We start from the raw sequence: 17,195 nt of genomic DNA on the forward strand, positions 1-17,195 counted from the left end.
GTGTTACAGTGAGGGGTGTGGGGTATATCAGTGTTACAGTGAGGGGTGTGGGGTATATCAGTGTGTTACAGTGAGGGGTGTGGTGTATATCAGTGTGTTACAGTGAGGGGTGTGGTGTATATCAGAGTGTTACAGTGAGGGGTGTGGGGTATATCAGAGTGTTACAGTGAGGGGTGTAGGGTATATCAGAGTGTTACAGTGAGGGGTGTGGGGTATATCAGTGTGTTACAGTGAGGGGTGTGGGGTATATCAGTGTGTTACAGTGAGGGGTGTGGGGTATATCAGTGTTACAGTGAGGAGTGTGGGGTATATCAGTGTGTTACAGTGAGGGGTGTGGGGTATATCAGTGTTACAGTGAGGAGCGTGGGGTATATCAGTGTTACAGTGAGGGGTGTGGGGTATATCAGTGTTACAGTGAGGAGCGTGGGGTATATCAGTGTTACAGTGAGGAGCGTGGGGTATATCAGTGTTACAGTGAGGAGCGTGGGGTATATCAGTGTGTTACAGTGAGAGGTGTCGGGTATATCAGTGTGTTACAGTGAGGGGTGTGGGGTATATCAGTGTTACAGTGAGAGGTGTGGGGTATATCAGAGTGTTACAGTGAGGGGTGTGGGGTATATGAGTGTGTTACAGTGAGGGGTGTGGTGTATATCAGTGTGTTACAGTGAGGGGTGTGGTGTATATCAGAGTGTTACAGTGAGGAGCGTGGGGTATACCAGAGTGTTACAGTGAGGGGTGTGGGGTATATCAGTGTGTTACAGTGAGGGGTGTGGGGTATATCAGTGTTACAGTGAGGGGTGTGGGGTATATCAGTGTGTTACAGTGAGGGGTGTGGGGTATATCAGTGTTACAGTGAGGGGTGTGGGGTATACCAGAGTGTTACAGTGAGGGGTGTGGGGTATATCAGTGTTACAGTGAGGGGTGTGGGGTATATCAGTGTTACAGTGAGGGGTGTGGTGTATATCAGTGTGTTACAGTGAGGGGTGTGGGGTATATCAGAGTGTTACAGTGAGGGGTGTGGGGTATATCAGTGTTACAGTGAGGGGTGTGGGGTATATCAGTGTGTTACAGTGAGGGGTGTGGGGTATATCAGTGTTACAGTGAGGGGTGTGGGGTATATCAGAGTGTTACAGTGAGGGGTGTGGTGTATACCAGAGTGTTATAGTGAGGGGTGTGGGGTATATCAGTGTTACAGTGAGGGGTGTGGGGTATATCAGTGTGTTACAGTGAGGGGTGTGGGGTATATCAGTGTTACAGTGAGGGGTGTGGGGTATATCAGTGTTACAGTGAGGGGTGTGGGGTATATCAGTGTTACAGTGAGGGGTGTGGGGTATATCACTGTGTTACAGTGAGGGGTGTGGGGTATATCAGTGTTACAGTGAGGGGTGTGGGGTATATCAGTGCTGCAGTGTGGGGTATATCAGTGTTACATTGAGGGGTGTGGTGTATATCAGAGTGTTACAATGAGGAGCGTGGGGTATACCAGACTGTTACAGTGAGGGGTGTGGGGTATATCAGTGTTACAGTGAGGGGTGTGGGGTATATCCGAGTGTTACAGTGAGGGGTGTGGGGTATATCAGTGTGTTACAGTGAGGGGTGTGGGGTATATCAGACTTTTACAGTGAGGGGTGTGGGGTATATCAGAGTGTTACAGTGAGGGGTGTGGGGTATATCAGTGTTACAGTGAGGTGTGTGGTGTATATCAGTGTGTTACAGTGAGGGGTGTGGGGTATATCAGTGTGTTACAGTGAGGGGTGTGGGGTATATCAGTGTTACAGTGAGGGGTGTGGGGTATATCAGTGTTACAGTGAGGGGTGTGGGGTATATCAGTGCTGCAGTGTGGGGTATATCAGTGTTACATTGAGGGGTGTGGTGTATATCAGAGTGTTACAGTGAGGAGCGTGGGGTATACCAGAGTGTTACAGTGAGGGGTGTGGGGTATATCAGTGTTACAGTGAGGGGTGTGGGGTATATCCGAGTGTTACAGTGAGGGGTGTGGGGTATATCAGTGTGTTACAGTGAGGGGTGTGGGGTATATCAGACTGTTACAGTGAGGGGTGTGGGGTATATCAGAGTGTTACAGTGAGGGGTGTGGGGTATATCAGTGTTACAGTGAGGTGTGTGGTGTATATCAGTGTGTTACAGTGAGGGGTGTGGGGTATATCAGAGTGTTACAGTGAGGGGTGTGGGGTATATCAGTGTTACAGTGAGGGGTGTGGGGTATATCAGTGTGTTACAGTGAGAGGTGTGGGGTATATCAGTGTGTTACAGTGAGGGGTGTGGGGTATATCAGTGTTACAGTGAGGGGTGTGGTGCATATCAGAGTGTTACAGTGAGGGGTGTGGGGTATATCAGACTGTTACAGTGAGGGGTGTGGGGTATATCAGTGTTACAGTGAGGGGTGTGGGGTATATCAGTGTTACAGTGAGCGGTGTGGGGTATATCAGTGTGTTACAGTGAGGGGTGTGGGGTATATCAGTGTTACAGTGAGGGGTGTGGGGTATATCAGTGTTACAGTGAGGGGTGTGGGGTATATCAGTGTTACAGTGAGGGGTGTGCGGTATATCAGTGTTACAGTGAGGGGTGTGGGGTATATCAGTGTTACAGTGAGGGGTGTGGGGTATATCAGTGTTACAGTGAGGGGTGTGCGGTATATCAGTGTTACAGTGAGGGGTGTGGGGTATATCAGACTGTTACAGTGAGGGGTGTGGGGTATATCAGTGTGTTACAGTGAGGGGTGTGGGGTATATCAGTGTTACAGTGAGGGGTGTGGGGTATATCAGTGTTACAGTGAGGGGTGTGGGGTATATCAGTGTTACAGTGAGGGGTGTGGGGTATATCAGTGTTACAGTGAGGGGTGTGGGGTATATCACTGTTACAGTGAGGGGTGTGGGGTATATCAGTGTTACAGTGAGGGGTGTGGTGTATATCAGTGTTACAGTGAGAGGTGTGGGGTATATCAGTGTTACAGTGAGGGGTGTGGGGTATATCACTGTTACAGTGAGGGGTGTGTGGTATATCAGTGTTACAGTGAGGGGTGTGGGGTATATCACTGTTACAGTGAGGGGTGTGTGGTATATCAGTGTGTTACAGTGAGGGGTGTGGGGTATTTCAGTGTGTTACAGTGAGAGGTGTGTGGTATATCAGTGTGTTACAGTGAGGGGTGTGGGATATATCAGTGTTACAGTGAGCGGTGTGGGGTATATCAGAGAGTGTTACAGTGAGGGGTGTGGGGTATATCAGTGTGTTACAGTGAGGGTTGTGGGGTATATCAGTGTTACAGTGAGGGGTGTGGTGTATATCAGAGTGTTACAGTGAGGAGCGTGGGGTATATCAGTGTTACAGTGAGGGTTGTGGGGTATATCAGAGTGGGGTACACTCAGCTCCATGGAGGAATCCATTGATTCCAATTGTTTCTGGGAAAACTTGAAAACACTACACAAAAAACAACACGACGATTTGGCCATTCAAAATGGGGACACATGGGTAAACCACTTTGAAAAATTATACCAGAAAAAAACACTAAGACCAGAGCAACACCAAATATGCAAAAAACTGGAAAAGCTAGAAATGGCCATAAAAGATAACCAAAACCCGCTGGACGCCATAATAACAGAAAAAGAACTTCTTGAAAAACTCAAGGACCTGCGACCAGGAAAAGCCTGCGGGACAGATGGCATACTAAACGAGATGATTAAACACACAGACAACAAAATGAAACTGGCTATCCTAAAACTCTTCAACTTGGTTCTGAGTGTCGGTTATTTCCCTGATATCTGGAACAAAGGACTCATAACGCCCATATACAAAAGTGGGGACAAAATCGACCCAAACAACTATCGAGGCATCTGTGTAAACAGTAACCTGGGGAAGGTATTCTGTAGCATCATAAACAAAAGACTTATAAACTTCCTTGAGGAGCACAATGTCTTGAGTAAAAGCCAAATTGGATTCCTGCCAAACTATAGAACATCCGATCATATCTTCACCCTACAGACCCTAATTGACAAACACGTTCACAATAACAAAAGCAAAATCTACGCATGCTTTGTAGATTTCCAGAAGGCTTTCGACTCCATCTGGCATGACGGTTTATTCCTGAAACTTATCGAAAGTGGGGTAGGAGGGAAAACATATGATGTAATTAAATCAATGTATACAAACAACAAATGTGCAGTTAAAATTGGAGACAAACAAACAAAATACTTCCCACAGGGGCGGGGGGTGACGCAGGGCTCGCCAATCTCACCGACACTCTTTAATATTTACATAAATGGATTGGCAAAACTACTTGAACAATCTACAGCACCCGGCCTCACCCTATATGAATCCAAGGTTAAATTCCTCCTCTATGCAGACGACCTGGTTCTGCTGTCACCTACTAAAGAGGGGCTACAGCAAAACCTGGACCTGCTGGAGTCGTACTGCCAGACTTGGGCCCTGACAATAAATCCCCAAAAAACCAAAGTCCTTGTGTTCCAGCAAAGATCCAAACATCAGGGACCCAAAATAAATTTCACAGTAGGAACAACCAAAATTGAACAAACCACTAACTACACATACTTGGGCTTAAAAATCAGTTCTACGGGAAACTTCAAACTGGCTGTGAATGAACTGAAAGAGAAAGCAAGAAGGGCTTTCTATGCCATCAAAAAATCAATCCAAATAGAAATCCCAATTAGCATTTGGCTCAAAATTTTCAAATCAGTAATTGAACCAATTGCACTCTATGGCAGTGAGGTATGGGGACCGCTAACTCAACAAGAATTTGCAAAATGGGACAAACACCCAATTGAGATCCTACATGCAGAATTCTGTAAAAGTATCCTCCGGACTCAAAGGAAAACAGTAAACAATGCATGCAGGGCGGAACTAGGCCAATATCCATTAATAATCACTATCCAAAAAAGAGCCACCAAATTTTGGAATCACCTACAAATGAGCAATCCCCAATGCTATCACTACGACGCCCTGAAATGCCAAGAGCTGACCATAAAGAAGAATACCCTCAGTCAATTAGTCCTGGGACTCAGTGAAGTAACTACTAACAATACTAACAATAACCAGCCCCAGGACAGTGACAGGGTAACACAAAGAATTCGACCCAACACAATCGTCGCTAAGCAAAAGGAAAAATATCTGACATATTGGGCAGAAACAACAAAAACCCAAAGCAAACTCAATTGCTACTTGGCCCTAAACAGACAATACAACATAGCTGATTACCTGACCATGGTAAAGGATAACAAACTGAGAAGAACCTTGACAAGGTACAGACTTAGCGAACATAGCCTAGCGATCGAAAAAGGCAGACACAGGCAGACCAGGCTGCCAAGAGAGGACAGGATATGCTCTCACTGCAGTCAGGGAGTGGTGGAGACAGAGATGCACTTCCTCACAGCTTGTGGAAAATATCAGGGCATCAGGGAGAATTTCTACCAAAAATTCTCACAAATATGCCCTGATTTCAGAAATCTGAATGACAACCAAAAACTCCCATTCCTACTGGGAGAGGAGAGAAGCTGTATAACACTGGCGGCGCACTATGTTACAGCTTGCCATGAACAGAGGGACAACCAGTAAACTAAGAAAAAAATATATATAAACAATGCGAATGTATATTTATACACTCAGGGATATACCTGTTTATACACTGTATGAATAGAACTGCGTTTATGTGCTAAACCATAAATGTATTTTGATGCTTTGGCAACATAAGATGTAACTTATCATGCCAATAAAGCGATTTAAATTGTAAATTGTAAATTGTTACAGTGAGGGGTGAGGGGTATATCAGAGTGTTACAGTGAGGGGTGTGGGGTATATCAGAGTGTTACAGTGAGGGGTGTGGGGTATATCAGTGTGTTACAGTGAGGGGTGTGGGGTATATCAGAGTGTTACAGTGAGGGGTGTGGGGTATATCAGTGTGTTACAGTGAGGGGTGTGGGGTATATTTGGAATCACCTACAAATGAGCAACCCCCAATGCTATCACTACGACGCCCTGAAATGCCAAGAGCTGACCATAAAGAAGAATACCCTCAGTCAACTAGTCCTGGGACTCAATAAAGTAACTAATAACAATACTAACAATAACCAGCCCCAGGACAGTGACAGGGTAACACAAAGAATTCGACCCAACACAATCGTCGCTTAGCAAAAGGAAAAATATCTGTCATATTGGGCAGAAACAACAAAAACCCAAAGCAAACTCAATTGCTACTTGGCCCTAAACAGACAATACAACATAGCTGATTACCTGACCATGGTAAAGGATAACAAACTGAGAAGAACCTTGACAAGGTACAGACTTAGCGAACATAGCCTTGCGATCGAAAAAGGCAGACACAGGCAGACCAGGCTGCCAAGAGAAGACAGGATATGCTCTCACTGCAGTCAGGGAGTAGTTGAGACAGAGATGCACTTCCTCACAGCCTGTGGAAAATATCAGGGCATCAGAGAGAATTTCTATCAAAAATTCTCACAAATATGCCCTGAATTCAGAAATCTGACTGACAACCAAAAACTCCCATTCCTACTGGGGGAGGAGAGAAGCTGTGTAACACTGGCGGCACACTATGTTACAGCTTGCCATGAACAGAGGGACAACCAGTAAACTAAGACAAGAGTATATATAAACAAGGCGAAAATATATTTAGAAACTCAGGGATATACCTGTTTTCCACTGTATGAATGGAACCGCGTTTATGTGTTCAACCATAAATGTATTTTGATGCTTTGGCAACATAAGATGTACCTTATCATGCCAATAAAGCGATTTGTATTGTATTATTGTATTGTATTGTGTTACAGTGAGGGGTGTGGTGTATATCAGACTGTTACAGTGAGGGGTGTGGGGTATATCAGTGTGTTACAGTGAGGGGTGTGGGGTATATCAGTGTTACAGTGAGGGTTGTGGGGTATATCAGTGTTACAGTGAGGGGTGTGGGGTATATCAGACTGTTACAGTGAGGGGTGTGGGGTATATCAGTGTGTTACAGTGAGGGGTGTGGGGTATATCAGAGTGTTACAGTGAGGGGTGTGGGGTATATCAGTGTGTTACAGTGAGGGGTGTGTGGTATATCAGTGTGTTACAGTGAGAGGTGTGTGGTATATCACTGTGTTACAGTGAGGGGTGTGGGGTATATCAGACTGTTACAGTGAGCGGTGTGGGGTATATCAGTGTGTTACAGTGAGGGGTGTGGGGTATATCAGTGTGTTACAGTGAGGGTTGTGGGGTATATCAGTGTTACAGCGAGGGGTGTGGTGTATATCAGAGTGTTACAGTGAGGGGTGTGGGATATATCAGTGTTACAGTGAGCGGTGTGGGGTATATCAGTGTGTTACAGTGAGGGGTGTGGGGTATATCAGAGTGTTACAGTGAGGGGTGTGGGATATATCAGTGTTACAGTGAGGGGTGTGGTGTATATCAGAGTGTTACAGTGAGGAGCGTGGGGTATATCAGTGTTACAGTGAGGGTTGTGGGGTATATCAGTGTGTTACAGTGAGGGGTGTGGGGTATATCAGAGTGTTACAGTGAGGGGTGTGGGATATATCAGTGTTGCAGTGAGCGGTGTGGGGTATATCAGTGTGTTACAGTGAGAGGTGTGTGGTATATCAGTGTGTTACAGTGAGGGGTGTGGGATATATCAGTGTTACAGTGAGCGGTGTGGGGTATATCAGAGAGTGTTACAGTGAGGGGTGTGGGGTATATCAGTGTGTTACAGTGAGGGTTGTGGGGTATATCAGTGTTACAGTGAGGGGTGTGGTGTATATCAGAGTGTTACAGTGAGGAGCGTGGGGTATATCAGTGTTACAGTGAGGGTTGTGGGGTATATCAGAGTGTTACAGTGAGGGGTGTGGGGTATATCAGAGTGTTACAGTGAGGGGTGTGGGGTATATCAGAGTGTTACAGTGAGGGGTGTGGGGTATATCAGTGTGTTACAGTGAGGGGTGTGGGGTATATCAGAGTGTTACAGTGAGGGGTGTGGGGTATATCAGTGTGTTACAGTGAGGGGTGTGGGGTATATCAGAGTGTTACAGTGAGGGGTGTGTGGTATATCAGTGTGTTACAGTGAGGGGTGTGGGGTATATCAGTGTTACAGTGAGCGGTGTGGGGTATATCAGTGTGTTACAGTGAGGGGTGTGTGGTATATCAGTGTGTTACAGTGAGGGGTGTGGGGTATATCAGTGTGTTACAGTGAGGGGTGTGGGATATATCAGTGTTACAGTGAGGGGTGTGGGGCATATCAGTGTGTTGCAGTGAGGGGTGTGGCGTATATCAGTGTGTTACAGTGAGAGGTGTGGGGTATATCAGTGTTACAGTGAGGGGTGTGGGGTATATCAGTGTGTTACAGTGAGGGGTGTGGCGTATATCAGTGTGTTACAGTGAGAGGTGTGGGGTATATCAGTGTTACAGTGAGGGGTGTGGGGTATATCAGACTGTTACAGTGAGGGGTGTGGGGTATATCAGAGTGTTACAGTGAGGGGTTTGGGGTATATCAGAGTGTTACAGTGAGGGGTGTGGGGTACATCAGACTGTTACAGTGAGGGGTGTGGGGTATATCAGAGTGTTACAGTGAGGGGTGTGTGGTATATCAGAGAGTTACAGTGAGGGGTGTGGGGTATATCAGTGTGTTACAGTGAGAAGCGTGGGGTATATCAGAGTTACAGTGAGGGGTGTGGGGTATATCAGTGTGTTACAGTGAGGGGTGTGGTGTATATCAGTGTGTTACAGTGAGGGGTGTGGTGTATATCAGAGTGTTACAGTGAGGGGTGTGGGGTATATCAGAGTGTTACAGTGAGGGGTGTAGGGTATATCAGAGTGTTACAGTGAGGGGTGTGGGGTATATCAGTGTGTTACAGTGAGGGGTGTGGGGTATATCAGTGTGTTACAGTGAGGGGTGTGGGGTATATCAGTGTTACAGTGAGGAGTGTGGGGTATATCAGTGTTACAGTGAGGGGTGTGGGGTATATCAGTGTGTTACAGTGAGGGGTGTGGGGTATATCAGTGTTACAGTGAGGAGCGTGGGGTATATCAGTGTTACAGTGAGGAGCGTGGGGTATATCAGTGTGTTACAGTGAGAGGTGTGGGGTATATCAGTGTGTTAAAGTGAGGGGTGTGGGGTATATCAGTGTTACAGTGAGGGGTGTGGGGTATATCAGTGTTACAGTGAGGGGTGTGGGGTATATCAGAGTGTTACAGTGAGGGGTGTGGGGTATATCAGTGTGTTACAGTGAGGCGTGTGGTGTATATCAGTGTGTTACAGTGAGGGGTGTGGGGTATATCAGAGTGTTACAGTGAGGAGCGTGGGGTATATCAGAGTGTTACAGTGAGGGGTGTGGGGTATATCAGAGTGTTACAGTGAGGGGTGTGGGGTATATCAGAGTGTTACAGTGAGGGGTGTGGGGTATATCAGAGTGTTACAGTGAGGGGTGTGGGGTATATCAGTGTTACAGTGAGGGGTGTGGGGTATATCAGTGTGTTACAGTGAGGGGTGTGGGGTATATCAGAGTGTTACAGTGAGGGGTGTGGTGTATATCAGTGTGTTACAGTGAGGCGTGTGGTGTATATCAGTGTGTTACAGTGAGGGGTGTGGTGTATATCAGAGTGTTACAGTGAGGGGTGTGGGGTATATCAGAGTGTTACAGTGAGGGGTGTAGGGTATATCAGAGTGTTACAGTGAGGGGTGTGGGGTATATCAGTGTGTTACAGTGAGGGGTGTGGGGTATATCAGTGTGTTACAGTGAGGGGTGTGGGGTATATCAGTGTTACAGTGAGGAGTGTGGGGTATATCAGTGTGTTACAGTGAGGGGTGTGGGGTATATCAGTGTTACAGTGAGGAGCGTGGGGTATATCAGTGTTACAGTGAGGGGTGTGGGGTATATCAGTGTTACAGTGAGGAGCGTGGGGTATATCAGTGTTACAGTGAGGAGCGTGGGGTATATCAGTGTTACAGTGAGGAGCGTGGGGTATATCAGTGTGTTACAGTGAGAGGTGTCGGGTATATCAGTGTGTTACAGTGAGGGGTGTGGGGTATATCAGTGTTACAGTGAGGGGTGTGGGGTATATCAGAGTGTTACAGTGAGGGGTGTGGGGTATATCAGTGTTACAGTGAGGGGTGTGGTGTATATCAGTGTGTTACAGTGAGGGGTGTGGTGTATATCAGAGTGTTACAGTGAGGAGCGTGGGGTATACCAGAGTGTTACAGTGAGGGGTGTGGGGTATATCAGTGTGTTACAGTGAGGGGTGTGGGGTATATCAGTGTTACAGTGAGGGGTGTGGGGTATACCAGAGTGTTACAGTGAGGGGTGTGGGGTATATCAGAGTGTTACAGTGAGGGGTGTGGGGTATATCAGTGTTACAGTGAGGGGTGTGGGGTATATCAGTGTGTTACAGTGAGGGGTGTGGGGTATATCAGTGTTACAGTGAGGGGTGTGGGGTATACCAGAGTGTTACAGTGAGGGGTGTGGGGTATATCAGTGTTACAGTGAGGGGTGTGGGGTATATCAGTGTTACAGTGAGGGGTGTGGTGTATATCAGTGTGTTACAGTGAGGGGTGTGGGGTATATCAGAGTGTTACAGTGAGGGGTGTGGGGTATATCAGTGTTACAGTGAGGGGTGTGGGGTATATCAGTGTGTTACAGTGAGGGGTGTGGGGTATATCAGTGTTACAGTGAGGGGTGTGGGGTATATCAGAGTGTTACAGTGAGGGGTGTGGTGTATACCAGAGTGTTATAGTGAGGGGTGTGGGGTATATCAGTGTTACAGTGAGGGGTGTGGGGTATATCAGTGTGTTACAGTGAGGGGTGTGGGGTATATCAGTGTTACAGTGAGGGGTGTGGGGTATATCAGTGTTACAGTGAGGGGTGTGGGGTATATCAGTGTTACAGTGAGGGGTGTGGGGTATATCAGTGTGTTACAGTGAGGGGTGTGGGGTATATCAGTGTTACAGTGAGGGGTGTGGGGTATATCAGTGCTGCAGTGTGGGGTATATCAGTGTTACATTGAGGGGTGTGGTGTATATCAGAGTGTTACAGTGAGGAGCGTGGGGTATACCAGACTGTTACAGTGAGGGGTGTGGGGTATATCAGTGTTACAGTGAGGGGTGTGGGGTATATCCGAGTGTTACAGTGAGGGGTGTGGGGTATATCAGTGTGTTACAGTGAGGGGTGTGGGGTATATCAGACTTTTACAGTGAGGGGTGTGGGGTATATCAGAGTGTTACAGTGAGGGGTGTGGGGTATATCAGTGTTACAGTGAGGTGTGTGGTGTATATCAGTGTGTTACAGTGAGGGGTGTGGGGTATATCAGTGTGTTACAGTGAGGGGTGTGGGGTATATCAGTGTTACAGTGAGGGGTGTGGGGTATATCAGTGTTACAGTGAGGGGTGTGGGGTATATCAGTGCTGCAGTGTGGGGTATATCAGTGTTACATTGAGGGGTGTGGTGTATATCAGAGTGTTACAGTGAGGAGCGTGGGGTATACCAGAGTGTTACAGTGAGGGGTGTGGGGTATATCAGTGTTACAGTGAGGGGTGTGGGGTATATCCGAGTGTTACAGTGAGGGGTGTGGGGTATATCAGTGTGTTACAGTGAGGGGTGTGGGGTATATCAGACTGTTACAGTGAGGGGTGTGGGGTATATCAGAGTGTTACAGTGAGGGGTGTGGGGTATATCAGTGTTACAGTGAGGTGTGTGGTGTATATCAGTGTGTTACAGTGAGGGGTGTGGGGTATATCAGAGTGTTACAGTGAGGGGTGTGGGGTATATCAGTGTTACAGTGAGGGGTGTGGGGTATATCAGTGTGTTACAGTGAGAGGTGTGGGGTATATCAGTGTGTTACAGTGAGGGGTGTGGGGTATATCAGTGTTACAGTGAGGGGTGTGGGGTATATCAGTGTTACAGTGAGGGGTGTGGTGCATATCAGAGTGTTACAGTGAGGGGTGTGGGGTATATCAGACTGTTACAGTGAGGGGTGTGGGGTATATCAGTGTTACAGTGAGGGGTGTGGGGTATATCAGTGTTACAGTGAGCGGTGTGGGGTATATCAGTGTGTTACAGTGAGGGGTGTGGGGTATATCAGTGTTACAGTGAGGGGTGTGGGGTATATCAGTGTTACAGTGAGGGGTGTGGGGTATATCAGTGTTACAGTGAGGGGTGTGCGGTATATCAGTGTTACAGTGAGGGGTGTGGGGTATATCAGTGTTACAGTGAGGGGTGTGGGGTATATCAGTGTTACAGTGAGGGGTGTGCGGTATATCAGTGTTACAGTGAGGGGTGTGGGGTATATCAGACTGTTACAGTGAGGGGTGTGGGGTATATCAGTGTGTTACAGTGAGGGGTGTGGGGTATATCAGTGTTACAGTGAGGGGTGTGGGGTATATCAGTGTTACAGTGAGGGGTGTGGGGTATATCAGTGTTACAGTGAGGGGTGTGGGGTATATCAGTGTTACAGTGAGGGGTGTGGGGTATATCAGTGTTACAGTGAGGGGTGTGGGGTATATCAGTGTTACAGTGAGGGGTGTGGTGTATATCAGTGTTACAGTGAGAGGTGTGGGGTATATCAGTGTTACAGTGAGGGGTGTGGGGTATATCACTGTTACAGTGAGGGGTGTGTGGTATATCAGTGTTACAGTGAGGGGTGTGGGGTATATCACTGTTACAGTGAGGGGTGTGTGGTATATCAGTGTGTTACAGTGAGGGGTGTGGGGTATTTCAGTGTGTTACAGTGAGGGTTGTGGTGTATATCAGAGTGTTACAGTGAGGGGTGTGGGGTATATCAGTGTGTTACAGTGAGGGGTGTGGGGTATATCAGAGTGTTACAGTGAGTGGTGTGGGGTATATCAGAGTGTTACAGTGAGGGGTGTGGGGTATATCAGTGTGTTACAGTGAGGGGTGTGGGGTATATCAGTGTTACAGTGAGGGGTGTGGGGTATATCAGTGTGTTACAGTGAGGGGTGTGGTGTATATCAGTGTGTTACAGTGAGGGGTGTGGTGTATATCAGAGTGTTACAGTGAGGGGTGTGGGGTATATCAGACTGTTACAGTGAGGGGTGTAGGGTATATCAGAGTGTTACAGTGAGGGGTGTGGGGTATATCAGTGTGTTACAGTGAGTGGTGTGGGGTATATCAGTGTGTTACAGTGAGGAGCGTGGGGTATATCAGTGTTACAGTGAGGAGCGTGGGGTATATCAGTGTGTTACAGTGAGAGGTGTGGGGTATATCAGTGTGTTACAGTGAGGGGTGTGGGGTATATCAATGTTACAGTGAGGGGTGTGGGGTATATCAGTGTTACAGTGAGGGGTGTGGGGTATATCAGAGTGTTACAGTGAGGGGTGTGGGGTATATCAGTGTGTTACAGTGAGGGGTGTGGTGTATATCAGTGTGTTACAGTGAGGGGTGTGGTGTATATCAGAGCGTTACAGTGAGGAGCGTGGGGTATACCAGAGTGTTACAGTGAGGGGTGTGGGGTATATCAGTGTTACAGTGAGGGGTGTGGGGTATATCCGAGTGTTACAGTGAGGGGTGTGGGGTATATCAGTGTGTTACAGTGAGGGGTGTGGGGTATATCAGACTGTTACAGTGAGGGGTGTGGGGTATATCAGAGTGTTACAGTGAGGGGTGTGGGGTATATCAGTGTTACAGTGAGGTGTGTGGTGTATATCAGTGTGTTACAGTGAGGGGTGTGGGGTATATCAGAGTGTTACAGTGAGGGGTGTGAGGTATATCAGTGTTACAGTGAGGGGTGTGGGGTATATCAGTGTGTTGCAGTGAGAGGTGTGGGGTATATCAGTGTGTTACAGTGAGGGGTGTGCGGTATATCAGTGTTACAGTGAGGGGTGTGGGGTATATCAGTGTTACAGTGAGGGGTGTGGTGCATATCAGAGTGTTACAGTGAGGGGTGTGGGGTATATCAGACTGTTACAGTGAGGGGTGTGGGGTATATCAGTGTTACAGTGAGGGGTGTGGGGTATATCAGTGTTACAGTGAGCGGTGTGGGGTATATCAGTGTGTTACAGTGAGGGGTGTGGGGTATATCAGTGTTACAGTGAGGGGTGTGGGGTATATCAGTGTTACAGTGAGGGGTGTGGGGTATATCAGTGTTACAGTGAGGGGTGTGCGGTATATCAGTGTTACAGTGAGGGGTGTGGGGTATATCAGTGTTACAGTGAGGGGTGTGGGGTATATCAGTGTTACAGTGAGGGGTGTGCGGTATATCAGTGTTACAGTGAGGGGTGTGGGGTATATCAGACTGTTACAGTGAGGGGTGTGGGGTATATCAGTGTGTTACAGTGAGGGGTGTGGGGTATATCAGTGTTACAGTGAGGGGTGTGGGGTATATCAGTGTTACAGTGAGGGGTGTGGGGTATATCAGTGTTACAGTGAGGGGTGTGGGGTATATCAGTGTTACAGTGAGGGGTGTGGGGTATATCAGTGTTACAGTGAGGGGTGTGGGGTATATCAGTGTTACAGTGAGGGGTGTGGTGTATATCAGTGTTACAGTGAGAGGTGTGGGGTATATCAGTGTTACAGTGAGGGGTGTGGGGTATATCACTGTTACAGTGAGGGGTGTGTGGTATATCAGTGTTACAGTGAGGGGTGTGGGGTATATCACTGTTACAGTGAGGGGTGTGTGGTATATCAGTGTGTTACAGTGAGGGGTGTGGGGTATTTCAGTGTGTTACAGTGAGGGGTGTGGTGTATATCAGAGTGTTACAGTGAGGGGTGTGGGGTATATCAGAGTGTTACAGTGAGGGGTGTGGGGTATATCAGTGTGTTACAGTGAGGGGTGTGGGGTATATCAGTGTGTTACAGTGAGGGGTGTGGGGTATATCAGTGTTACAGTGAGGGGTGTGGGGTATATCAGTGTGTTACAGTGAGGGGTGTGGTGTATATCAGTGTGTTACAGTGAGTGGTGTGGGGTATATCAGTGTGTTACAGTGAGGAGTGTGGGGTATATCAGTGTTACAGTGAGGGGTGTGGGGTATATCAGTGTGTTACAGTGAGGGGTGTGGGGTATATCAGTGTTACAGTGAGGAGCGTGGGGTATATCAGTGTTACAGTGAGGAGCGTGGGGTATATCAGTGTGTTACAGTGAGAGGTGTGGGGTATATCAGTGTGTTACAGTGAGGGGTGTGTGGTATATCAGTGTGTTACAGTGAGGGGTGTGGGGTATATCAGTGTTACAGTGAGGGGTGTGGGGTATATCAGAGTGTTACAGTGAGGGGTGTGGGGTATACCAGAGTGTTACAGTGAGGGGTGTGGGGTATATCAGAGTGTTAGTGAGGGGTGTGGGATATATCAGTGTGTTACAGTGAGGGGTGTGGGGTATATCAGTGTTACAGTGAGGGGTGTGGGATATATCAGTGTGTTACAGTGAGGGGTGTGGGGTATATCAGTGTTACAGTGAGGGGTGTGGGGTATATCAGTGTTACAGTGAGGGGTGTGGGGTATATCAGTGTTACAGTGAGGGGTGTGGGTTATATCAGTGTGTTACAGTGAGGGGTGTGGGGTATATCAGTGTTACAGTGAGGGGTGTGGGGTATATCAGTGTTACAGTGAGGGGTGTGGGTTATATCAGTGCTGCAGTGTGGGGTATATCAGTGTTACAGTGAGGGGTGTGGTGTATATCAGAGTGTTACAGTGAGGAGCGTGGGGTATACCAGAGTGTTACAGTGAGGGGTGTGGGGTATATCAGTGTTACAGTGAGGGGTGTGGGGTATATCCGAGTGTTACAGTGAGGGGTGTGGGGTATATCAGTGTGTTACAGTGAGGGGTGTGGGGTATATCAGACTGTTACAGTGAGGGGTGTGGGGTATATCAGAGCGTTACAGTGAGGGGTGTGGGGTATATCAGTGTTACAGTGAGGGGTGTGGTGTATATCAGTGTGTTACAGTGAGGGGTGTGGGGTATATCAGTGTTACAGTGAGGGGTGTGGGGTATATCAGTGTTACAGTGAGGGTTGTGGGGTATATCAGAGTGTTACAGTGAGGGGTGTGGGGTATATCAGTGTTACAGTGAGGGGTGTGGGGTATATCAGTGTGTTACAGTGAGAGGTGTGGGGTATATCAGTGTGTTACAGTGAGGGGTGTGGGGTATATCGGTGTTACAGTGAGTGGTGTGGGGTATATCAGTGTTACAGTGATGGGGTGTGGTGTATATCAGAGTGTTACAGTGAGGGGTGTGGGGTATATCAGTGTTACAGTGAGGGGTGTGGGGTATATCAGTGTTACAGTGAGGGGTGTGGGGTATATCAGTGTTACAGTGAGCGGTGTGGGGTATATCAGTGTGTTACAGTGAGGGGTGTGGGGTATATCAGTGTTACAGTGAGGGGTGTGGGGTATATCAGTGTTACAGTGAGGGGTGTGGGGTATATCAGTGTTACAGTGAGGGGTGTGCGGTATATCAGTGTTACAGTGAGGGGTGTGGGGTATATCAGTGTTACAGTGAGGGGTGTGGGGTATATCAGTGTTACAGTGAGGGGTGTGCGGTATATCAGTGTTACAGTGAGGGGTGTGGGGTATATCAGAGTGTTACAGTGAGGGGTGTCGGGTATATCAGAGAGTTACAGTGAGGGGTGTGGGGTATATCAGAGTGTTACAGTGAGGGGTGTGCGGTATATCAGTGTTACAGTGAGGGGTGTGGGGTATATCAGACTGTTACAGTGAGGGGTGTGGGGTATATCAGTGTGTTACAGTGAGGGGTGTGGGGTATATCAGTGTTACAGTGAGGGGTGTGGGGTATATCAGTGTTACAGTGAGGGGTGTGGGGTATACCAGAGTGTTACAGTGAGGGGTGTGGGGTATATCAGAGAGTTACAGTGAGGGGTGTGGGGTATATCAGTGTTACAGTGAGGGGTGTGCGGTATATCAGTGTTACAGTGAGGGGTGTGGGGTATATCAGACTGTTACAGTGAGGGGTGTGGGGTATATCAGTGTGTTACAGTGAGGGGTGTGGGGTATATCAGTGTTACAGTGAGGGGTGTGGGGTATATCAGAGTGTTACAGTGAGGGGTGTGGGGTATATCAGTGTTACAGTGAGGAGCGTGGGGTATATCAGTGTTACAGTGAGGGGTGTGGGGTATATCAGTGTTACAGTGAGGGGTGTGGGGTATATCAGTGTGTTACAGTGAGGGGTGTGGGGTCTATCAGTGTCTTACAGTGAGGGGTGTGGGGTATATCAGAGTGTTACAGT

At 47.7% G+C, this 17,195-nt stretch overlaps 1 protein-coding gene across 1 annotated transcript in view; it reads right to left on the reverse strand.

Annotated features, from left to right (window-relative positions):
- The window catches only part of LOC147092930 (ephrin type-A receptor 4-A-like), a 96,503-nt gene that overhangs the window by 54,554 nt on the left and 24,754 nt on the right, over positions 1–17,195 (reverse strand). The window lies entirely within an intron of this gene.

This window comes from Somniosus microcephalus, unplaced genomic scaffold, assembly GCF_052327205.1.
Source record: "Somniosus microcephalus isolate GS21.2 unplaced genomic scaffold, FLI_Smic_1.0 unresolved_chr2, whole genome shotgun sequence".
Taxonomy (NCBI): Eukaryota; Metazoa; Chordata; class Chondrichthyes; order Squaliformes; family Somniosidae; genus Somniosus; species Somniosus microcephalus.